This window comes from Uloborus diversus, chromosome 4 (genome assembly GCF_026930045.1).
Source record: "Uloborus diversus isolate 005 chromosome 4, Udiv.v.3.1, whole genome shotgun sequence".
NCBI classification, from domain to species: Eukaryota; Metazoa; Arthropoda; class Arachnida; order Araneae; family Uloboridae; genus Uloborus; species Uloborus diversus.
In genome coordinates, this window is record NC_072734.1 from 908,338 (window position 1) to 934,249 (window position 25,912).

The window sequence follows — 25,912 nt, forward strand, 5'->3', positions numbered from 1 at the left end:
AAAATGCAAATTGTTTGAGAAAAGAGCAAAAATTGAGTCGCATGGAGCACTTTAAAATTTTTATTTTAAATTTCAAAATTTTTACTTTTAATTAAATTTTTATATTGTTGCATTTTTTTGCTTGATTTTTTGCATGCTAATAAACTAACTAACTTTTGTGCCCAGTTTAATATTTCAAAATTAATAAACAAAAAAAGCTTTCAAGGTCCACGGTCCCCTTAAGGGTTAAAGGAGTGAGACAGAAAGTAGTCGTTTCCCCTGAATGTCCTGTCTCCTGTGATACCAGTATTGATCTGGTAGATATTGCCAGTCTTTAGGAGAAAGGGTTAAAACGCACGCACACGGGCAGACAGACACGCGTAGGTTCTAATGTTATTAAAAAACAGTAGAGCGTTTAAATTTTGTACGGAACAAAATAATAAAGGAATGTATTTTTGGATGAACACATGAGCGAACTCTTTCTATCAGTTTACTAAATGACAAGTGGTACCCGAACGGCTTTGCTCGTAATAGAAAATTAAAAGGTCTTTTGGTTCGCCTGGTATATTTACAAATAGTGTATGGGGAATTTTATCGCCAATTAGCGAGAAAATTCCCCATACCCATGTTACGGTTCCCATGTTACGGTTCTACGTAATGATAATTTCGTAATTTACTCGTCCATCTTATGATATTTTTGTTCTTAAAATTGGAATAGAAAAAGAACCACATCGAATTTTCGAAAAATCGCTTCGAGGTGCACACCCCCATGCTACAAACTAACTTTGTGCCAAATTTCATGAAAATTTTCCGAACGGTCTAGGCGCTATGCGCGTCACAGAGATCTTGACAGACAGAGAGATTTTCAGCTTTATTATTAGTAAAGATTCTTTTAAAATGTATGTTTCATTTTAACGGTTTAAAAAAGCAGATTTATAAATATTTTTAAACTCAGTATGGACATTCAGGGCGAATGAGTTACTTTCAGAAAGACATTTTTAAAACTTCACAGCATGAAACTGTTACAAAATCCTTTTGTTTCGCTGCGGTGGCTGACTGTGAGCCATTTTTCTTCCATAATGACTTGTCTTCGGAGGACTGCCCGATCTTTTGTTCTGTTAACCTCTTGCTTGTTTCTGACATGGACCTAATGGGCCGAGAGGAACAGTAGAAACTAATGGATGATTTGCTCATTCTCAAAGCGTTTCATAGCCTCGATATATCTAATTGAGGACCATGAACAACTGCAAAAAGAAATACTATTTAAGGTATCCGACTAGGTTCGGAGCAGTTTTTTTTAAAAACGATATTATGAAGTAATATTAATGTTTTTTTAGAAGCTGAATGAACTCAAAAAATGTATTTTGCTTAAAAATAAACCATAATATCAATAACTTTTTTTAAATGGGTGATTTTTTGGCAAAAATGACTGAAAATTACCAGTTAGAAGAAACACTGTATTAATAAAAATTAACTAGCTGTAAACAATTTGCTTAGATTTTTTCACATGTATTAATATAACACATGAAACAGACCGCAGGTTAAGAAATATTTCAAGAATTTCAAGGCTTATGACAAATTACGTGACTTTATCCAGAAATTTCTCAAAAATTTGTCACCTTTTTTCGGTAAAAAAGCTATAAATCAAAAAATATTTCATCGTTTACATAATCTGAGGTCTATTCCACTCACAAGTACTTTCAAGACAGGCATGCCAAATTTCATGCTTGAATACTGAATAGAATTTGCAAAATCATGTTTTCCGCAGCCAGTATCGAGAAATAATTGGATTCTTTAAAAAACAACGTGAGTTATAATTCGCGTAGATTATAAAACTAAAATGTTTCATAATCTTAAAGAATGTGGCTGTTGAATAAAACTATTTTGAGAAAAAATGAATTTGGTCGAAATTCGCCTTTTCAACGTAGTCGGATACCTTAAGGAAACTCTCATTGTAGTTGTATATGAAAGGAGAAATAAATTACTTGCCATGCTTTTGTTCATACTTTTACGTTATAAATTTAAACAAGAGCTATTCAAAGCGTTTTATTCACTTTAAGAACGACTCAGAAACGTTTCTGGAAAATAATGGGCAGCTGCCCAATTTCTGCCAGTAACATATCTCGCAAAATCCAGGAACATTTTCCGCTAAAATTCAGTAACATTCCTGAAGTTATCCTGGAAGCCTCCTGAGAAGTTCAGAAATCCTTCCGTTAAAAGCCAGTCGTGTGTCTGGAAAATCAGAGTAAACTAAGGAATGCATAATATATTAGCTCGGCATTTTCTTGATTTATCAAGGAAGTTCCAAGAGCATTATTGCAAACATAGCCAAAGCTAAGCCAGAATTGCAAGTAAATGACGAGAATTTTACCCGCCTGCAATTCTTGCAAAGCAAAGTATTCCACACTTATTCGCTCCCTTTGGGAGCTTAATTAGCATGGACGGGCCGTAATTGAACTGAAGCCGATGCACTTTATAAATACGTTCAGTTAATCTTTAAAATTGGAGCTAAAAATATTTTTCACAACAGTGAAAAGTCTGCATTCGGGCCGTGGTAGCCCGATCGGTAGAGTGTCGGATTCGGGGCCGGAGGGTCCTGAGTTCGAACCTCGATGGTCGAAGACCCACCGTCGTCATTAAAGGGGACTGGGCGACGTTAAATATGCTCGTGGTCTCAATGTCCTCCAAGTGAAACGATACGTCTGCGGGAGCTAGCACAAAGTAGCTATTAGCTCCTGGTCTAGTTCTAAATCCTCATTAACTGTTCGATCCGGTGATGGTGCTGCCATCTATTTTTATAAAAAATATTGGAGGCAAGGCAATTAGTATGCAGTCATCGACATAAATACAGTTGTAGTCAGTTGTGATTCGGAATCGAAATCGAAATCGAAGTCTGCATTCATGCGACTTGTAGCAATTCAGGAAACTTTTTGACAAAGATACTTGATTTTTCCAGGAATTTGATGAAAAACCATTAAAATCCTGAAAAGTTACACGGAAATACCCAGTAACGTTTCAGATTTTTTTACAGTGTGGTCTATAGTTGAAGATTAGAAACAATTGAGGTAGAGAGAGAGAGAAGCAAAGGGATGCAAGTGGCGAAATTAAAAATTTGGAGATAACCAGTACTGTTTCACCATCGATTACATGGAAAGGCTGATATCCGTTTTATAGGCGGAAATGAACGTGTCTATTAGTTTATAGGGGTGGTAGTTGATTTGCTACAGATGTGCACGTTTGCCTCTCTATTATTTAGCCTTAGTTTTGTAAAAATGAAAAAATTGCTCACAGCAACATTTTTTAAATCTAAAATATATTCGATCTATATTCTCACGGAAAAAATTAATTGATTTATTTTTCGCAACAAAGTTTTGAGCTTACCATTTTGCTTCTACGTTCCTGAACGAAATGAAAATATTTTCTTTTCCTTTTGTTGTTTCCATGGTAACTATTTTTGTTTTCCCTTATTTCATTTTAGAGAATGCAATAAATGAATAAGGCACGCTAGTGACATTATAAAACACGTGCATCAAAATCCCATCCCTTTTTTCCCTCTCCCCTGCTAGATTCATTCAGATGGAATAGTTTTTACTTGGCAGATTGCCAAATTACATACAATCCGCGGTCAAACAGTACAAATGGTAGGAGAACCTCTCCTCTGTCTTGGGGCAAGAGATTGTACTATTAGCCTTGGTAAATGCTGCTGAACAGCATGCTTTAGAAAAAAAAATCAATGAAAACCTACCTAGGATCTGATGTTTAAACGCGTTTCACTCGAAACTTAAAATAGTCCACTCTAATCCCTTTGCTTCTCACTGCTTCAATTGTAAAAATAAATATTATTCAAGAAAATTCCCACTGTAGCTGTGTGTAAAAGAGAAATCAACTACAGGACATACTTTTTGCTCTTAAATTTACAATATAAACGTAAGTAAGAACTATATGAAAGTTTGCTTACTACTTCTTTCTTGATATAGCTGTTTTATTCACTTTCGAATTTGAGAGTTTTTATTGTCATTGTATAGGGGGAAAAAAGCTTAATTTTGTAAGTTATTGCTTGACGCATCCGTGTAAATTTGTACTAGAGGAGAATTACATCTTCGTCATTTTAAAAATCCACATTTTGTTTCTACTGGTGATAATTATATTTTCGTCACATTCAAATCTAGATTTGTTTGCTTAAATGTTAATTGTGTATATATTCATTGTTATCAAATCCATATTTGTTTGTACTAGTGTTAATTGTATCTTCTTGATTATTATATCCATATTTCCTTGCATTGGTAGCAATTATATGTGTCATCTTAAATCAATATTTTTTTGTTCTGTTGATAATTATATCTTCGTAAAGTCATATATAATCAACTCGTGGTAAGATTTCTTTAAACTTGGAAGGTTATACTTGTGCGTAAAGTAACAAAAATGTTATTAAAAAAAAATAGACATCTCTATTTATTCCTGCACTAGTGGTACCCGCACGGCTTTTCCCGTAATAGAAAATTAAAAGATCTTTTGGTTCGCCTGTATGTTTACATATAATGTATGGTGAATTTGGTTACGGTTTCACGTAATGACAATTTCGTTTTTTTCTCGTCCATCTTATGAGAATTTTGTTCTTAAAATTGGAATAGAAAAAGAACCAAATCGAATTTTTGAAAAATCGCTTCGAGGTGCACATCCCCATGCTACAAACTAACTTCGTACCAAATTTCATGAAAATCTGCCGGACGGTCTAGGCGCTATTCGCGTCACAGAGATCCTGACAGACAGAGATTCTGACAGACTTTCAGCTTTATTATTAGTAAAGATAAAGATAAAAGATTAATATATCTAGTGTGTTTTACACATTATTTTGTTCAAAACTCCATTTTTTCCTGTAATGCGTAGAGTTGGAAAACAACTACTTTAACATTATCCGTATTTTATTTCGTTCAATCCAAGTTGTTGAAATCTAGCTTTTTTTCAAAACAGAGGCATTAAATTATTTCAAAATGTATTATAGGAGAGTCTGACCAGCAAATTAATACACAATGTCATGTACTCTGAAATTCATAATGTCTTTGCAAATTTCAGCACTACATACATAACAATTAAAACATTTTTACTGCGGTGTAAATGTTAAAATAGTTTATAAACATGTTTCTAATCAGTGTAATAAAATAAAGTTTCTGCTTCCATTTAGTATCGCGTATGATACGCATTCAGAAATTTTGAAACAAACATATGTGAAGCATTATGCTTACTAATTCTGCTTTACTTTTTTTCCCGGAATGGTATACTAATTCGTTTCTTAACATATTAATTTATTTATTTACATTTTGTGATAATATCTAGGCAATTTGCTTGGCAACAAAGATGTTAGAAAGATCCATGTGAACATTACATGAAATGAAAGTAAACACTGTAATGTAGTGCTCTGTTCTGAATGTTCTTGTAACGGTAAAGCGGCAAGCAATTGATAAGACGAAGTTTTGATCTGAGACTTGTTTTTTCGGAAAAAATCGTAAATTTATTAAAACATTTTGTTTTTCAATTTATATGTTTCTTCAAAATATCCTGCTACTATTCCAAAAACTCAATGCAACTCTATCTTTCTTGATTTTTTTTTTTTTTTTTTTGAAAATCAGGAACAACTTCATATTCAGAAATGTATTTTTAAACTTTTCTGAGCAGATTAAGTCTCGATTAAATATTTCGAGCAAATGTAAAATATTTCTAAAGCAAATATATGTAAAGAAATTACTGAGCAAAATTTCCATTATGGTTCTAAGTGGGGCAAATAAAAACAGAAGTAATTTAAACGCTTTGAAATATTTTTATTAACACCGCTTGCTTACACATTCTTAAGTCAAAACTTAACAAGCTTATATTATTTCTCGAGTCTGAAGATAAATTTTTGGCTTCGCATCAATTCTCTGAAACTTGAGCTTGCTTCGGAACACAAAAGCAAATTTTTCTCCGCAAACAAATCCTCAGAAGTTCAGACTCCGAGATTTCTAACTCCCGAATCTGAATAAAACGCCTTTTCATCAAAAACCAACCAGGTATGAACTCCCGGGAATTACCGGTATTCTTTCGGAACAAAACACTTCTTGTACAGTTGAATAACTCTAGTCTCATTTTCAGCAGTCCTCCCGGAAAATTTGCTCCTAATCTTCTTAAGCTCATATCTAAGGGTTGTGTGTTTGTGTTGTTTTGAGATCAGAGATCGTAAATGATTCGGTAATGACGTCATAAAGCATTGATTTTTAAATAAAGGTGCCTTTAATTTTAGGTCATGTTGCAGCTGAAGAGGTTTCTTTGTTTATGTTCTGTGTGCGATTCTTTCTGTTTTTCAATTAAAAGGAAATAAAATCTGGCTTGGAATTCATTTTAATTGCAATATGAATAAGCTTTTGATTCAAAGAACCGCTGATGAAATATTGAAAAGTTTGTGAAGTGGGTTCTTATTAACCATGAGACTTATAATAATACAATTCTTACATCCATCCATGTAGCAACGAATCTAGTACATACTTCAATCATACTTCAAGTGCTATCTTTGAAGTTCTTTAATTTCCTTGATATCTCTTTAAAATTATTTTCTTACCAGAATACCATACGATGCTGCAATAATGGAAAAAAAAATAAAATGTAATTGAAAGAGAGTAAAACACCTGAACGTATCTGAACGTACATCGTATTTGCCCTCGTGTCTCCGTTATCGAAATATGAGGTCTTAAAGTCTGCCGACATCTTTTAAAAAAATCATTGAATTTACCGAGTTTCGGTCGGAAATGGCAAATATCTTTCACACGCTTTTCTGACATTCGGACGGTGAAATCTAGTGCCTTTTTTTTTCTCGCCAAGTTTACTAATTTGGCGCTTGTCTTAAAATTTTAGCAGACTTTATATCTGACGCAAGGGCAAATGATTTTTGCGGCACCAAGTATCTCAATATGCTCTTTCAGTTGCGACTTTTTTCAATCTTTTTCATAATTGCATAATTTGTGGGGGTTCCCTTGTTGGATGCATTCGCATCGATCACTTCCTTCCATACAATTCCAGAAAGCAAACGACTGGAAATTGTTGTTTGACTGGGCTGCTACCCCACTTTTCGTTGAAACCTTTTTCCAAACCCCGTTTGAGATCTTGAAAAAATACCCCAGTTTTTCAACAATACACATATTAGTAAAACCAAAGTGTTAAAGTTATACAACTAGTTAAAGCTATCATACTACTATGAATTTCTGAAAACAAAATTGTGCTGAAGTGTTCATTTACTGATTAGATCACCCTACTTTGTGTTAAATGGTTTGGGGAAAATCTGTTCTTTTGATTAACTTAAAACCACTCGAAGAACAAAGTAAACTATTAAAAAGTAAAACAATTTTTCATAAGCAAATTCATAAACATTTTGACTGAATTCTATCTTTCAAAATAGTTGATATATTTTCTTAGGAAAATCTTTCAAACCAACGTTTTTGTACTAAATAATTGATGTTCCAGTCACCGACGAAATTTATTGCTGGAGTATTTCTAACAAAGTGCTGATTAACTCTTTCCTGCTCTAAAAGCCATCAAAAATGAAACAACATTAAAGATGCATTCTGAGAGAATTTCATTATGCGGGTACCTCGATAGGATATAAACATGATTAGTATTTATGCTCGAACGTATCACTGTACAGAATCACTAAAAATATAGGGAAAAAAACCAGAATGCTGTTTTTATGTGTGGGAACTTTACTTTTGTGCAATTCCTATAAGTGGAGAGATCTACTCCACGCTTTAGAGGAAGGCGGGAGCTCCCCGAATACGCTTTTAACTTTTACAGACGAAGCATCACAACTTACAGCGAGTCTTCTTTTTGAAAAATTGTTGCTTCTGTCAGGGATGACAGTTACCACATGATGAAGTTATGCAAACGATGATTGCAAAGGAAATAGACTGATTGCACTAGTTCTCTTGCAATACTGTTCGGGAGGACAATCATATTGTTCGCATAGCCTGGCATTGATGACTAGCTCTGTTGCAGTACTTGTTGGGGAGAACAGTTACATGGTGTTCACAGCATTGATGGCTAGCTCTGTTGCAGTATTCGGGATGACAGTCGCATTGTTTGCAGAGCCCGACTAATTAAAAGTGAGGCCCAAGGCTCACAATAATTTTGAGGCCCCCTAAAGGTTATTATTTTAAAAATGTGCGTATTTTTTGTATAGTTGTAATGGCTAGGGATAATTCTTTAAGTAATTTGGAGCTCTTAGGAAGAGGGGGCCCCAGGCTCAGGCCTAATAGGCCTGTGCGGTAATCAGGCTCTGATTGTTTGCATGGAATTGATGAATAGCCTTTTTTAGTATTATTGGAAAGAATAGTCATATTTTGCACATAACGTTAATTACTAGTTCTGTTGCAGTACTTTTAGGAAGGACAGCCATGTTGTGCGTATGGCATTGCTCCCTAGCTCTGTTACCGTACTATTAGGGATCATATTGTGCGCTTGGTGTTAATGGCTAGTCTTGCTGCAGTACTATTAAATAGAAGAGTCATATTTTGCTCACTGCATTGATGACAAGCTCTGTTAAAGTATTCGGGAGGACAGTCACATTGTTTGCGTAGAATTTATGACTAGCTTTGTTTAATACCATTGGAAAAAAAGTTATATTTTGCACATGGGAAATTACTAGCTTTGTTTGCGTACTATTGGGGATAAAAGTCATGTTTATAGTGTGCGCATGACATCAAAGACTAGCCTTGCTGCAGTACTACTCGAAAGAACAGTCATATTTTCACAAGGCATTGAAGACTAGTACTGTTGCAGTATTCAGGACATCAGTCACATTGTGTGTATGGAAATGATGATTAGCTCTGTTGCAGTACTATTCAGAAAGAGTCATATAATACAAATTGCCCTGATGTAAAATCTAGAACTAAATGGCGAGACATACAGTCCATTTCAAAACAATTTGTGACATTCAATATCATTTGCAGCAGAGAAATTTCATACAGCAGCTCGTTGGTCATACCATCGCAGTGGTAGGACAATTTGTAACTCATGCTTTATATGTCATGCTGTTCCACAACTTATATAGGGAATTAAGCAGGTTCTGCTAATGAATTCCTTGACATGCGCGACTGGTATACTACACATTTTGAAATACACCTCTAAGGATTTGAAACATGTTGTTACGCCTCACCTTAAAGGCTTGTCTAAGTTCCGCATCGACAGGGCAATGCAAGACCACATGTAACACAAAACTCATTAATTCTTTTTTGTCCACTAGATTGAAATGGCAACTTCATATGTTAATCACCTAGATGTTACTCACCGAACAAAAACTTATAGTCAATGATCGTTTAGCCACTGAGCCGGTGCACACTAGCTCCTGTTGCACAAAATTATCTCCAGCAATGTCTGTCTAAAGCACTGTCACTGTGATACGTCAAGAAATTTTCAAAAAGCCTTTTTAATTCAAAGCCGAGAAGCGTAGAAGTTATTCCTGACTCATTTATCATCGATACGAATTTATTTTAATTGCTTTCCTGTTCATTCGGTAGTTTTTGACTTTAATTTTGCATAAACTACTTTTTTGGGGCAGATTTTTCGAGTAATGGTGACAAAGTTTCATTTTTAATTAAAAAAATAGCGATAATAAGGTGAACACTTATATTTTTATTTCTGATTCGTACCCTGATTGAAACGTCGTTCCATACGAGAACTCTCAAAACTTAAACAATAGCATTGACTCGAACAATCATATAGATCAGGGTTTTGCGCTAATTCTTCGTCAATATTTAAAAGCAAAAAAAAATTGTTTTTTTTTAAAGGAAATTTTTCAAAACAATGATATTTTAGAAAAGTATAATCAGAGGAATGTAGGGCACACGTGAATATTTTTTTTTCATTTCTTTTTTTTTCCCAAAAATATTGAGTTCTCAAAAAAAAAAAAAAAATGTGTTCAAAATTTAATAATCGTTTCTTTGTGTCGTTGAATGTTTTAAGAATTTTTTCTTTTAAACATTTCCTTTCCTTTATTGTTGCTTAAAAAAATGTTTTCAATTTTTCTCATGTGACTCTATGGGAAGCATGTGAACACGATTAAAAATACAGAAAATTCATCCAACTTCAAACGAAAAACCGTTTAATGTGAAATATATACGTATATATACCAATTACATTCAAGGATTTGTAACCTATACTGCCAGTTTAAATTGTAGAGTAACTGAGCCATTAAGCTTTTCTCCCTCAATATATAACTCTGCTTACTGTAAAAGTTTGGTCGAAACTGGTTCTGCCATTACTTGAGAATTTTTTAAGATTTTTCGCTTGAAATTGTCCCAGTAGAGTATAACATGTTCACATGTGCCTGTCTTTCCCCTATATTGTTTAGAGATTAAAAGAAACCATGTTTTAGATGTATTCAGTAAATTACCGCCCTTTACCCCAGGGCTAAAGCAGAAATACATGAAATACACCGCCAGCTCAGTCATTTCCAGCCGAGGACTGCAGTTTCGTGCTTATTAGCACTCACCAGCCCGGCATAGGAAAGTGACTGAGCTGGAGATGGAAAAACCTCTAAGGAAGCCAAGAGTGCCAAACAAACTGGTAGCCAATTTAGATTTAGCGCAGACCAGACGAGTGACCGAAACAATGGTTCGGTTCAACTCGAATATTGAAGGCAAGGCATGATATTGATGCCTTGCCTTCAATATTCGAGATGAGGTTTATGATGAGGTTTTTCCATCTCCAGCTCAGTCACTTTCCTATGCCGGGTTGATGAGTGCTAATAAGCACGAAACTGCAGTCCTCGGCTGGAAATGACTGATCTGGCGGTGTATTTCATGTGGTTCTGCCATTACTTGAGAATTTTTAAAGATTTTTCGCTTGAAATTGTCCCAGTAGAGTATAACATGTTCCCATGTGCCCGTCTTTACCCTATATTGTTTAGAGATTAAAGGAAAACATGTTTTAGAAGGTTTTCTAAGGAATGTACTAAAATATTCGTAGTTTCTATTGCATTAACCTATGTTATTTATCGACTTCTATTCGATAGTTATTTCAAAAACCTGTAAAAAGTCTCAGAATTATCGATTGGTCCTAAAATCTTTATCTACTCAAACAGAATTTAGATTGCAATACATTTTCATATTAAAGTTTGTAGTTTTATTCGAGTTATTACAAAATTCTGACTTCTAGCATATTTGAAGATTTTGAAAGTTTCCTCTCAACGCAGTGTGAATTTAACTTTTTGATAGATGTATTCTTATTAATGCACTAAAAAGCTGTTACATTACTTTTTTTTTCATTTCAAACATGGGAAACATATTATTTTGTTATGCATTACACTTTCCAGAAATTGTATTCTGAATATGTTCGGATACCTTAAAAGTAACGCAGAATCGAATTTCATAAAGAGTAGCATCAGCATGCAAGAATACTTGTAAAAACATTGCTGGCACTGCGTAATTTACCTTAAATAAGAAACTTTCGAGACAGTATAACAATTTTTTCATCGTATATACCTCGAGTAGGTAGTGAAGAAGTAGTTTTTACGACTTGCCTCGATTTTATAAAGCACTTCTAACTAAATACATTCTAAAGCAAGATGTTTGAAGTAGACAATAACACTCTCAACTCATAAAACTGGTACTGCACTTTCAGGTGACGTTCACTGGATGTGGAAAGAAGCTCACTCAATTTATTGGTAGTTTAGAAAAAGGTTTTCTTTTGTTTTCGGTGGATAAAATCAGGATTTTCCTTTATATAGCATTCGAAAAGTGCTTTGCAACTTTGAGTTGCGATTTTTTTCTTCTGTTTTTGCTTGGGAGATAATGCCTATTAGGTTTTAGGTTATACTGACAATGAATGAAAATAAACTCAAAATATTTAAAATTTTACTGTAAGTTAAAAACAGGCATTTAACTCCAAAACTTGCATGAACATATGAACTTTTTGTTTTGAAAGTGGGGCAGGTCTCTTTTTGAAAAAATGAAGATAGTGGTAATTATGCAGAAAATTCATAGTACAATCTCTCTATCTTTTAACACCTTAAAGCCAAAAAAGATAAGGATTCTAATATTTTTGAGATGGAATTCGTAAATTTTCATTGCTTAAAGCGATTATTAAAACAAATTCCTCGTAGTATCTTGTAATTGCAAAAAAAAAAATCCCCACTTTCAAAATAAAAGGCTCATTTTTCAAATTGAGCATACACACTCAATCATTGTTTTGTCTTGCACATTCATAGATCATAACACATTATCAGCATCGTAGTAAAGATTCAGCGTACCATATCTAACTTATTGAAACACCATATTCACTCTTAGAGTAAATTACTAGTTACGGGCACGCTTAAAGAGTTTTTTTTTTCCTTTCTGATGTTGCTAAACTGCAATGTTCTAGTTCGTGGAAAGTATAATGCTAACGGTGTTTGAACTTAAAAATCGCATTTTTACAGCTGTTAACGTTATATAAATACATATTTAAATATTTTTTATATATCTTTTTTTGAAATCGATTGGATTACACTGATTTGACCCGTTACGGTCACAATTACTTAGTTATGCTCATTCTAAAAACTAGTAATGGTCGTGAAAGCTAAATTTATTTATTTTCGAGAAATACACAAAAAATATTCAACAATAGTAAAACGCTTACTTTTATTACAATAAAACCGAATTTCAACTTTCCGATTCGGTCACCTCAAAATTAAACTAGTATGTTGTGGCCATTACGAAACTTTCTTCTTTATCTACGTTATGAATTTTTTGATTTACCGTATTGTTGCAAATTTTGCGAAGAGCAACTAATTTTATGTTGATATGTGCTATTTTTCGGTAATATGGCTAAATTTATGTTTATTCCATTAATTTCCGATTAAAATCACTGTAGTTCTTGAAATTTTACGGCTATTATGCACTACCTAACATTAAAGTAAGTTCGTGTTTTTAAAGTAAGCTCCGTTTTGATATAAAACAAGATGATGTGTGCATCACATGACTTCCTTTTACTCCAATTTAATGTCATTTCCCCATCAGGGGCAATTTTAATGTGATTCAATAGTTTACTCTCTACATATCACCAACAGTGACCAAATTGAAACAGATTTTTAAAAAATTCGCCAAGTTGGTGACAAAACTTGGCGACCAAAAGACTGGCTATATATCGAAAAGTGTCCGCCACTTGAGTATACATTGAAATTAACAATGATTTCCCCAAAAAAGGGGCAAAAGACCCCTTTAGAAATACCCGAATGCAACCAAAAGGGGAGGTGCACAACTAGACCCCACTAGCAGTCTACGTGTCAAATTTCAACTTTCTAGGACATACCGTTCTTGAGTTATGCGACATACATACGCACATATGCACATCCGCACATGCATACATACATACATACGGACGTCTAGAGAAAAGTCGTTGTAATTAACTCGGAGAAATGTCAAAATGTATTATATTTCGAGTGTTTATACGTTTTTAGGCACTTATTCGTGTGTGGTCGGGTTGAAAAAAAAAAAAAAACTCAACATTAATTCGGGGGTGAGCAAAATGGAAATTATGGCCGAATTTTGAGTGAAAATGTTTTCGCGAATACATTCCTTTTTTGGAAAAGGAAGTAATAAAAAAGTTTAAATGTTGATTTCCTCTATTATGCTGTATTTACGTATAATTTTTTTTCAGGTTTTTGCTAAAGTGTGTACATCCACATTATGGCAACTTCCACGGCACAATCGGTTATGTGCTAAATATTTTGGTATAAGCGGAAAGGGTTTTGTGATCTCTTGAAAAGGTAAGTAATTTATCATGGTTTTACTTCTTTCATATTTAAAACAATTTTCGTTTTATGGCTTTATTTCGGTTCATTGTATTTCCAAGATTATTTCGTAATTTTAAACTATGCATCAAATTCAACAAGCAATACATTATACTTTATACCTAAAAATAGCATTAAATAAATATTTTAGTGTTTTGCAATTGCGGGAAAAAGTAAAATTGGAGTAGGGTAGTCCGGGGCACGTTTACGCAATGCCCTTTTTTCAAAAAGGATTATAACTGGAGAGTCAACAGTCATAACAGATTCATGCTGTTCCGTAGCAAATATCCTCACAAGTTTTTAAGCATCAGTCGAGCTTCGGTTTAGCATGTAGAAAAAATAATCTGTTTTCCATCAAGTCGAGTAAATTTTGAGTTGAACGCTTTGAAGTTTATGTGAATCTTCTTCTTCTTCTTACTTATCTCTCTGTTCTGACTCAGATCTGAACATGATGAGATGATCAGATGAACATGATCAGATCTGATCCATGAGGTTGTTGGCCTTAATCAACTTCAAGACAGAAGCAGGTCTCTTCATTAGATCCTCGCCTACCAAACCAACACAAATAATCAGATGTTGTGCAGAGGCCTCTTCAGTATGACATTTGGTGCAAGTCCTATTACCATGGGAAAATCTGAAGGTTTTTAGATGACCTGTATTCAGGCGAGTCAAAGCAGTTATTGTGAATAAATAATACTTAGTAAAGAAAGAACAAATATATACAATTTTGCAGACTTTCATTCTTTTTTTAAGAATTGTATTTGTATTAACTGAAGTGTTATTAAATATTTTTGCACATTAAAAATAAATCTAAACTTGGAGACTGGGCAAGTTTGCGCTCGTTAGTACTGTGTCTTTCTTTTAAACGTGCCCTGACGCTTTTTTTGCTCCGAACACTCTCAAAACTGTTTGGCATTTTCAGGCTATTTAGTTTTGAAAATCACCATTTAGTTTTTAATTGAGTTACAAATGCGTATCTTATAGCTTACAATCATGTTGTGCTGTCTTCCTGCCCGTTCACTTTTTACTTGATACACTATTCAGTCTGTAATAAATTTGCTTTATTTTAACGATGGTAAGATATTATGCTCGAAACACTAACAGAACCACGTGTGGTGTCAATAATAAATATGCGTAAACGTGTCCCGTGTCCGGGGCACGTTTACTCAACCGACTTGGATTAAAAAATAATTTATTTTAACCGTTAAAAACACAAACTGAGCAACAACGAATATGCCAATTTTGACTCCATTAACTGCTTTATAAAACCGCAATGTTCAAAACGTTCTAAGTTAAAACATAAAACTTAGAAAATTCATTAAGAAAAATCCTCGTAAACGTGTCCCGGTCTACCCTAATTTTGGATGAGTTTTTTTTTCCCCCTCTAAAACCTATGTTATTCTAAAAAGTTCAAAAACTGGAAATCCAAAACCACATATCTCTAATTTATTGGTGTGTAGTACACATCTATGATTAATGGTTAATGATAAAAAATTACTCTCTTAATATTATAAGCGAGTTATTTCATCCAAAATGCAAATTTCTGAATCAGAAATTATTTTCAGAAGTAAGCATTCATTTTTCGAAAATATATGAAAATAGAAGAACACTACGTGCACAATAACTAATGACAAATTGCAATTTCTGCGCGACATCAAAATGTAACAGAAATAGATACTTTTACTTTTTTTAAAAAATGTCATTATTAATGAACGATTATGTCTTCCGTAAAGTTCTGTATTGTTATTAGAACTATGTTTAACTATGGCTATTTTTATATATTTCTTTTTGTCTTTTTAAAAACGAAGAAAAACATTAATTCCTAAAATATTAATTTTTAAATGAATATAAACAAATTATTTTGTTTAACTACCCATTTGTTCAAAAAAGTGTTGTTTATTTGTTATGCATTTACTCATGAATATATACTACGTTCAGTGCTTCAGTATCGAGCGTATTTAAGTCACAATGTTTCAAATATAAGTAGACAATTTGTTATTTTATTAGAGTGCTCAGAAATTATTTTTCCCTACGTTATTCTTATATCCTCAGAATAACGTTCTAATTCATCGTGAAATAAAATTTTAAAATTTGCTTGATTTATAAATGCTCTTGCATCACATGAAAACTGAACTAACAATTTATTAAGGATATTAATTTATTTTCAATTGAAAGTTTTCAATACGTATATTTTACTAAGTACTCATTACACCCACATTCAGTACTGAACTTTAAAAAAAAAATATTGAAACCAATTCCTTATGCAGCCGTAAATTTATTTTCATCCGTCTGCAAAATTTAAAATATTTTTAAATTGAGTATTTTTGAGTTGTTGAGTTATTATAAGTTGAGTTATGAAATTGCTGATTGCGTTGCAAGTAAAACTGTTTCATGTTTTAAGTTAAGATGTTATCAATCGAGTTGAGTTGTAATAAATGCGGTTTTTGAGGTTGAGCTGAGTTGTTGCAATTTCAATCGTATAGTTGCTAAATTGAGTGGATATTATTCGTTGCTCTGAGTTGTTTTGGTGAGTTTTTATAGGTCGTTGAGCTGTCATACATTCGGTTTTTAAGTAGTTGAGTTAAGTTGTTGCTTTGAACTAAGTTGTTGTTTGATAATTCATATATACACTTCCAACAATCACCGAGTTTTTAAAAAATAACATAAAATGAATAGGAGAAATTGAAAGGAAAGGAATTTTTTATACCTTATGAAAGTACGTCGTCCCCTCTCATCTTCATATTCTCTTCCTACCAACGTTCTGCAATTCTGATCAGTCCTACTAATGGAAAAACTTCTCACATTCAATCTCAGTAATATCCGAATGAAATTTAATTCAGATTCCGAACCATTTTGAAGATTCTTTTCCTATCGTTTCCTGACTCAAAAAGAATAAACTCAAGGAAAAATGGAAGCTCTGCTGACGTTTTCCTTTAATTCTTCGTATTCCTTTAACCAGAGGATGAGAAATTTGCATTGCATTTCCATAAAGTTTCATTAAAATCTCTTCCTTTTTCATTTTTGCATTGTGGGGTAATCTCCACCGAATTGACGATTTGGAAAATGGGAGTTGAAGTTACCAGTATAAAAGTACGACTTTGTGTTCGTTTCCGTAAAAGACTTAAAAATGCGAAAACTCCCATTATGTCTAAACGAAGATATGATATCCAAAAATTTGAATGACTGCATATATACTATAAGTAAGAAATAGATGTGTATTAGGAGTTTCTAATGTAAACAATATTTTTGTAATTATGTACTAAATACTTATTATTAAACTTCATTTTTAAAAGATTAAGTTAAAATAACCTTAGAGACGAAAATACTCAAAAAGATTCAACACAAAACAAAAGTCAATATAGCTAGCAAACAAATACATATTAAGTTACTAATTTATTTAAGTATTAGTTAAAATAATACAGTTTAAGTGAAAAAACAATGTTAATTTAACACGAATTCTCAAGAAAGTTTTCAGGACAGATTGTGCTTCATTTGCGATGTTTTTTTTTTTTCTAATTTTTCCTATTTTAGCACAAAACTTATTTGATTATTTTATTAAATGGACTAGCTTTTTTGAACCACTCGTGTTGGTTTAAGTTTGCATTAATTTGTAAACAAAAGTTTGAAATCTTGTTTTATCGGTACATATGTATGAATTTTGTTTTGACCGGAAAAATTAATCCCCAGTGTTTACTAGAAAGTTCAGATTTGAAAGGTTTTTCTGTGAGTAAAAATGCACCTATGTAAGCAAGGGATTTTTTATGTAAATAACAAATGAAAAATACATAAAGATAAAATACATTTTCTCTTTAATCGAACAAGATATAGAGATAATTACTTGACCAATATTCAAGTAATACTTCTGTAGTTGCGTTTTGTTTATTTGTTACATGTCATTTCGTTTTGTTTTATAAATTTATAATGTTTTAAAATTGCGGCCATCGTGATTTTTCTGATGCTTAAATTGATCTGGATTTAATTTTGAACTTAGAAAAAATGTATACAGGTTAAAGGATTACGTGGTAATTTTAAAGTAAAATACAAAGGAAATAATGTCTTCGCGGTGGATGGCATTGGATTTTGTAACAAATCTAAAATTAAGTAATGGTTAATAAAATGTTTTAAAAACTTCGTTTTGAACTTCGAACTTCAATGACGGTAGTTACTGTGATATGTTTCAAGAATTAAAAACATTTTTCAATTTATTCATAGTGGTACCCACACGGCTTTGCCCGTAGTTGAAAATTAAAAGGTCATTCGGTTCGCCTGTATATTTACAAATAATAGATGTCGAATTTCTCGCCAATTGGCTATGTTAATTCACTCTCCCATTCCACGTCATGAAAGTTTCGTAATTTACTCGTCCATCTTATGATAATTTTGCTCCGGAAAATGTTCTTAAAATTGAAATAGAAAAAGAATCACATCGAATTTTCGAAAAATCGCTTCAACCCCCATGCTACAAACTAACTTTGTGTCCAATTTCATGAAAATCGGCCGAACGGTCTAGGCGCTATGCGCGTCACAGAGATCGAGACATCCTATAGACATCCAAACAGACATACTTTGAGCTTTATCTTTACTAATAATAAAGCTGAAAGTCTCTTTGTCCGGAGGATGTCTGGATGTCTGTGACACGCATAGCGCCTAAACTGTTCGGCCGATTTTCATGAAATCTTTACTAATAATAAAGCTGAAAGTCTCTCTGTCCGGAGGATGTCTGGATGTCTGGATGTCTGTGACGCGCATAGCGCCTAAACTGTTTGGCCGATTTTCATGAAATTTGGCACAAAGTTAGTATGTACACTGTTAAAACCAGAAGTGCCACAGGGGTAAAGAATTTCACCTTATGGTGAAAAAATGGTGACTCAGGGTGCAAATGAGGCTAGGAAGTGTCGTTAAGGTGCTTTTGGTTCCTCAGTGGGTGAACAGCGTTAACTCAAGTCCTAAAAGACCATTCAATTGGAGAGCGACTCGTTGCGCATGCGCCCTGACAACAACTTCAGTTTGAATGGCGAACGAAGGAAGTTGCAACGAAATTTACTTTCACATTCACCACCACTGAAAATTTCGTGGATTAATCTTCGAAACCTCGCGTAAGTAAAGGCATTTGATTACATTGTAGCTCTTAGAGCTTTCGAACATATTTAAAGTGTTTAAAGTATGTTGACAACTGCTTATTGTTCCGTTTACCTTATTAAATATTTAATATCTTGCTATTTATATCCTGCAAAACTGTTACCTAAAACTATCTATCAGTACTATCTTGAACAACAACAACATTAAAAATAAAAACTTTAAATCAGCTGATAATTGAATAGCTAATTCCGGAATAAAAATGCATCGGCGCGACGTGAGCAGCCTATATACCAATGTATATTTCTTCTCAATGAAATAACTACGAAGTAAAAACGAACAGAGCAGCAAAGGCGGAGGAAAAAAAAAACCGCGTAAAAAGAAATCTCTCACTCAGTGGTGACTCATGAGTTTCACATCGTGTTTTGGTTAACATATCTTTCTTAGGCATTATTGCATAAAGCGAATGTAATTATCTACTCGTTTTTATTTTTAATCTGACGGAAAACTTGACATTGGAAAGAAGGGCTTTTAAATTAGTATTTATCTTGTACGCATAGGGATACTCAAATATCGAATCTTATAATAAGTATTGATATGTTACGTTCGATTAAAATTTTAAGCGTTAATGAAACGCTTTTATTTCCCAATGATTCTAATCTAATGTTACCTAATATTTCTGTTTGTTCCGGCAAATGATTGATAAATACCTTCCCTGTTCATTTTCAGTACGGGTCATGCAGTAAAAGTTGTCAACAACATATTAATTACTGAGTAGTCCAAGTGTGAATGCAAGAAAGTTAGTGCACGAACAGCCAAATTAAAGTCATGAACACTTCTAAACTATGTTCGAAAGTTTAAATGTGATCAAATGCCTTCGTATATATAAATCAAAATTAATAAAACACAATTGTATTCAAAAACTCACACAACACGGGGGGGGGGGGGGGGAATCTCTATAGGAAGCAATAAAGGTGCCATTTTTCTCACCTAGGGTACCATCTTTCACCTACGGTGCACGTTAGGTGAAGGGAGCCAGTTTTTCACCCTTGCTAAAGGTGCAATTTCGGCTCTCTTTCGGGTGTCGCTGGTGGACAAGCGTTTCACCCCTGAAAGGTGCCAAACGCAACCTGTAGTTTTAACAGTGTAGCATGTTGGTGTGCACCTCGAAGCGATTCTTGAAAATTCGATGTGGTTCTTTTTCTATTCCAATTTTAAGAAAAAAAATATCATAAGATGGACAAGTAAATTACGAAATTATCATAACGTGGAACCGTAAGATGCGTACAAGCCAAATGGCGAGAAGATTCACCATACATTATTTGTAAATATACAGGCGAACCAAAAGACCTTTTGATTTTTCTATTACGGGCAAAGCCGTGCGGGTATCTCCCTTTATTAATAAAAATTCTAAACAAAAAACTGAAAGTTTCAAACACAATCAAAGTTTTAAGAAACTGTAACAGTTTACCTTAAAATTTAATAGCCGTTAAAAATCTTTCACTTTATAGGTTTCATGTAATTTTGCAAATAGAAAATAGTTACATTGAAATTAACAAATAGAGTTCAAAGTGTACCATTGTATATTCATTTAATAAAAGCTCATAGTCCATCTATGTGTGATATAATTTTGAAAACGCTACTAAAGAGACTCCTGGAACCGTTAAGCAATCACGAAGATTACTTAGTAATCTCACTTTAACCGCTGCCTCACGTAATAATATTTCATGCCTAAGGTGACCACCATTTTTCCTCCTCAAAACGGGGAAGTTACCATTTAAAAGCATCTGCAAAGTGTATGTCTAAAAAATGCGACTTTTAAAAATGGTTTATAACAGACAAAAACAGAAATGAACACTTAAAAGAGAGGAATTGGTATAATTTTTAATGTACTTTCTTTTTTTGAGCAATCACGATTGCTTATTGTTCTCACTTGACTGTTTTGATGTCCTATCATTTTATTTTCTCACCGCGACCCTCCGCTCCATCACCGTCGACCGGCTCCTCACGACGCTGCTCCTATAGCGAAAGTCGTCTCCAAGTTGCATCGATGTCCTACACACACGCGCATACATACACAACTACACACACACACATATACACACAAACACATACACACACATACACCTACACACAAACGCACGCACACACATATACACACATACACCTACACGCACATACACCTACACGCACATACACCTACACGCACATACACCTACACGCACATACACCTACACGCACATACATCTACACGCACATACACCTACACACATACACCTACACGCACATACACCTACACACATACACCTACACGCACATACACCTACACATACACCTACACACAAACACATACACACACAAATACATACAGATACCTACACATACACACACATACAAAAAATTACCCACACATTCATGCCTGCACACAGACACAAAACACATATGCCTACACACTCATACACATCCCCTTCCCCCACATACACACACATTCGTACACACAACTACTGACACTCATGCCTGCACACAGACACAAACACACATATCCCTACACACAACACACATTCCTCCACACACATACACACACGCCTACATACATACAGTCGTGATTGCGAAAAACATAATTTGAATTCAAGATGTCAAAATTCAAATTATTTATTTATTTATTTATTTATTTATTTATTTGAGTACATTTGGTCCTGATTTTAAATGAAAATAAAACTATTGGCAGAAATTCATACAATTTGCTTTAAAAATGAACATTGCTTCAAGAACTGTGATTTGCAAGTGTGCTTTTACGGTAGCCCACATATAAGTTATTGTTGCCTTGTGTCAGCTAGGCTGGCAATTTGTTGTGCGCTGCTTCACTTTTCCAACTGTACCATAATTTTGTGTGAAGTCCGACTTCTACAGTACACATAAGGACCCATTTATAGGGCATGCAATCATTCACTACACGACAACACATTCACATAAGCAAGAAGTTCTGTCTAGAACTAGACGAGCCTACTTTCCCGTATACCCGTACTATTTTCTAGTACCTGATCAATATTCTCAAAAATAGCTAAAATCGCAAATGTTTTTTTAAAATACTTAAATACTTTAAGCTGATTTCTAGGAATAAAATATTCCTCACTCATCTAAAAAAAATTAGATGCGTAAAAAAAATAAATAAAATAAAATAGCAGCAACTTTTAAACAAAGCAGCTAATACACTTGAGCTCATTAAAATAAATACATTATATCAACAAAAAAAAAATCGTTTCTTTTTCCCCTGTTGCCAAAACTAATTTTTTAAATGAATTAATGCACTTACCAAAATAAATAAAAACAATAAAATGTCAACTTAAAAAAATAATTTTCATTGTCAGAAAAAAAAAATCGTCTGCGCATATCTTTATGTAGAAACATAAATGACTTCGAGTTTATTCGCCGAAAACTGAATACAAATTAAAACTTTAGCGTGAAAATAAAAACAAGTCGGATCAACAATAATTATTTCACATTCAAAACCACTGCTGCGGAGTCGGAGTCAATGTCATTTTGGGGTAAAGGAGTCGGAGTCGAATATCTAAAAATCGGAGTCAGTCATTTGTCCTCCGTGTATAAATTTTTGCCAAAGCTACGAAGTTAGAGTCGAAGTCGAGGAGTCGGAGTCCGATTAATTGGCGGGCACAGGAGTCGGAGTCATAGTCAAGTTCCCCTAAATTATTCTATTACGAGCAAAGCCGTGCTGGTACCACTAGTTTTCTAATAAAAAGAAAAAAGAACTTTAAAATATAAATACCTCGAGTTAAATTTGAAAAATTGAGTAGGAAATTTTTAAACAAATCTGGCTCCTTACTTTTCGTGGCATCTTTTATTTATTTTGACAGAAAACTACGCATTTATCTGTATTTCTGTCGTCATAAATTTTATAAAATTAAACACAAACAAATTTGTATTCGTATCTTCGTCCATGCCATGCACGCTAAAATTAAAAGTTCGCCTTCACTGTCATTTGCACATTCCTGCAGCAGAATCTGTTGAAGTGTTGCCACTACAAAAGCACGAAATAATGTCACCACTTTTAAATACTCTTTCGTTCAACTGTGCCAAATAACATGTCGTCATGGCAACGGCAAATGAAAGTTGGGGAAAGAAAACTCATTTGCTGGGCACGCAGAAAGCATTTCGATTGAAATTGCTTCCACATTTAGCGGCCCATCGCAGCTGCACTAGATAAATGTAAAATGAGTTTTCGTGGCTTTGAATACATTTTCGTTTCTGTTTAATGTATTCGAACGTATTTCATGCATTTATAATAAGCATAATTAATGTATAAGAATCTAAATACATTTCTTAAGTAATGGGACAACAAAGTTGTTTGATTAATCAACGACCAAACTTATAGTTATTTCATTGTAGTTAAAAATAATTTATCGCGAGAATTGTCCCTGACAATGCTTATCAACAAGTAATGCGAATTGTATTAGAGCATTAAGTTTAAAGTATTAAAGCTTCTTTGTTCTTTAAAATGAATACTCATAAACGATTATTTTAACGATGTTTACAACACAAAAGAAAACAAACAAAAATTTTAAATGGAGTTTCTTAGTTATTGCAAGTTTAAGACTTAAGAGTGTAAAGGAACTTTTCTGCACTTGATTCAGAAGGGCAGACACATCAGAGATAAAACTCATTTAGAGTCACCAATATCATCCTTAATGTATAAAACAAAATGGTTGTCAGTAACAATAGCTACGCTAGCAAATAAACGGGGCACAGGCGATGTAACTGTTTTAAAAAAAACTTTTTTTTTTTTTTCCAATTTGTTTGCATTATTTCTTGAAGACATAGTCGTTTTGGAAAAAAAAAAAATATTATTTTCTTTCAGAAAGTAGCATTTTCACATCGCATCTCGTCATCCTCTTTTGCATTCATTCGTGTTTTCCAACCCAAAAATGCTTTCAGAGACGCATAAAACAGGGAAAGGGAGGGGCATGTCTTACTTCTTGGCAATACATTTAGAGCAATGGTACATTTTGTGTTTCTGTGGTGACAATTTGTTTTAGCAGCTGTTGTATGCAAATTCATCGCTCTCTTCTTCACGTGATAACATGTTTTAAACTAATAATCAATTTAGATTTAATATTTATCTTCAATTTCAATTTTAAACTAACTAATAAGTTAAACTTAACTTCTGCAACTCATTGTCTGAACATGAACATTCAGGTAAATTTTTGAACAGTATATTATCAAAGAAGTTATAACTTTTAGAAGAAAAGGCAAACATTTATAATTGTGAATTTCATAGAGTCAATTCAAAAAATTATTGGTAATTATTTTTAAATTTATTTTTATTTATTTATTTAATAATTTATATTAATTTTGTTGTGAAATAGTTGATCAAGAATGGAATGTTGTACTACTGTGGGTATTAGGGTGGTTAAAGAAAAACTTTTTTTAGCTGGAGTCCAGGACATCCTCCATTTTGTTTAGACTTGCTTATAGTATTATGTTGTAATAGTTTTAGTTTCTTACTCAATTTTTTAGAGGGTGCTCAATAACCCTTAATTTAACATTAGAAGTAGCGTAGAAAACGGCAAAAATTTAGAAACATTTAATTTCCCCAGCAGTTTCTTTGTAAATAGTTATTTTATTGCAATGTATATGCATATTATTAGTGTACATTACAGTAGGTATCATTGTTTTTTCAGTTCGATGTATTTTTAAACCCCCTCCCCATACTTATGAAGTTTGGGGGAGGGGGTTGAGCACCCTCTTTTAGTTGATATCGTAAGCTAAAATTCTTCCAGTATATTGCTGTCCATAAGTCTAAAAATATTGAGGGGTGTCCTGTTATCTAGGAGAAACTTTTTTTTTCACATGTATTTTTGAACCACCCTAGTGGGCATGTAAAAAGAAGTAACTGCATTTTTTTGTCATCTATTACACGTTAGCTTTACTATACAAGCTTATCTGGTTTCCGCAGAAAAAAGCGCCGGAAAAAAACGTCTAATTCCAACATGTCCCTAATGTCAGTACTGAGTCCCAAGCTCGTTTCTTCAAATATCTCTAAAATTCACTTCTGCAGATAATGCCGTTTACCTGACTGACTTTAGTATACTGCCGTGAGAGGGTAAAACGTGGTATATGCAGAAATGTGTTTCTGAAATAATTGAAGAAACGCGTTTTGGATTTCTTACTTCCTTATTAATTATTAGAAAATGTTCGATTGTATAGTTTTTTTTTTCTTTATTTTTAGCAGAAACCAAAAAAAAAAAAAAAACAAAGCAAGACAGATTAAACAAAACAGATTTCACAGTGCGCAGGGTTATATTTTTATGGAAAAATATTTTCTTATCGATACATTACAGTACAATTGAACCTGACACAGTCAAGGTTACAAACCTTTCAATGTACAGGTAGTTATCAAAAAAATGGAAACACTCTGTGATAAGTGTGTTTGGAATCGCTACTCAACAGTAAATGTTCTGTTAATAAAGGTGCCTTCTGACTGTAATCACTCACACTGGTAAATCCAGATGGTGACTGAGTTCTGTGGTCACTTTTGCTGCTATTGTTCGATTTGTAGACATTACAATCCGCTTTAATACCCGTCGGTTTCCTTCACTAAGCTTCTCTTTCATTCCACTATTTTTCTTTGCCGATTTTTCTACCGCGCTGTGTGTATGCTGTCATGACTTTAGATTTCGATTCCGAGTCACAACTGATTACAACTGTATTTATGTCGAGGACTGCATACTAAGTGCCTTGCCTCCATTATTTTTTTACCGATAGATGGCAGCACCATCACCGGATCGAACAGTTTATGAGAATTTAGAACTAGACTAGGAGCTAATAGCTACCTAGTGCTAGGTATCGTTTCACTTGGAGGACATTGAGACCACGAGCATATTTAACGTCGCCCAGTCCCCTTTAATGACGACGGTGGATCATCGACCATCGAGGTTCGAACTCAGGACCCTCCGGCCCCGAATCCGACACTCTACCGATCGGGCTACCACCGGCCCATGACTTTAGATACTGTACCTCTAGAAACGCTAAAAAGTTGAGATGTTTCAGTTA

At 33.7% G+C, this 25,912-nt stretch overlaps 1 protein-coding gene across 1 annotated transcript in view; it reads left to right on the plus strand.

Moving 5' to 3' along the window:
- Positions 1-13,654: 13,654 nt before the first annotated feature.
- The window catches only part of LOC129220391 (sodium/potassium-transporting ATPase subunit beta-1-like), a 126,991-nt gene continuing 114,733 nt past the window's right edge, over positions 13,655-25,912 (plus strand). The window contains exon 1 of the mRNA XM_054854805.1: positions 13,655-13,744. The gene's annotated coding sequence lies outside the window, so the exon portion shown is untranslated. The remainder of the gene's footprint in view (positions 13,745-25,912) is intronic.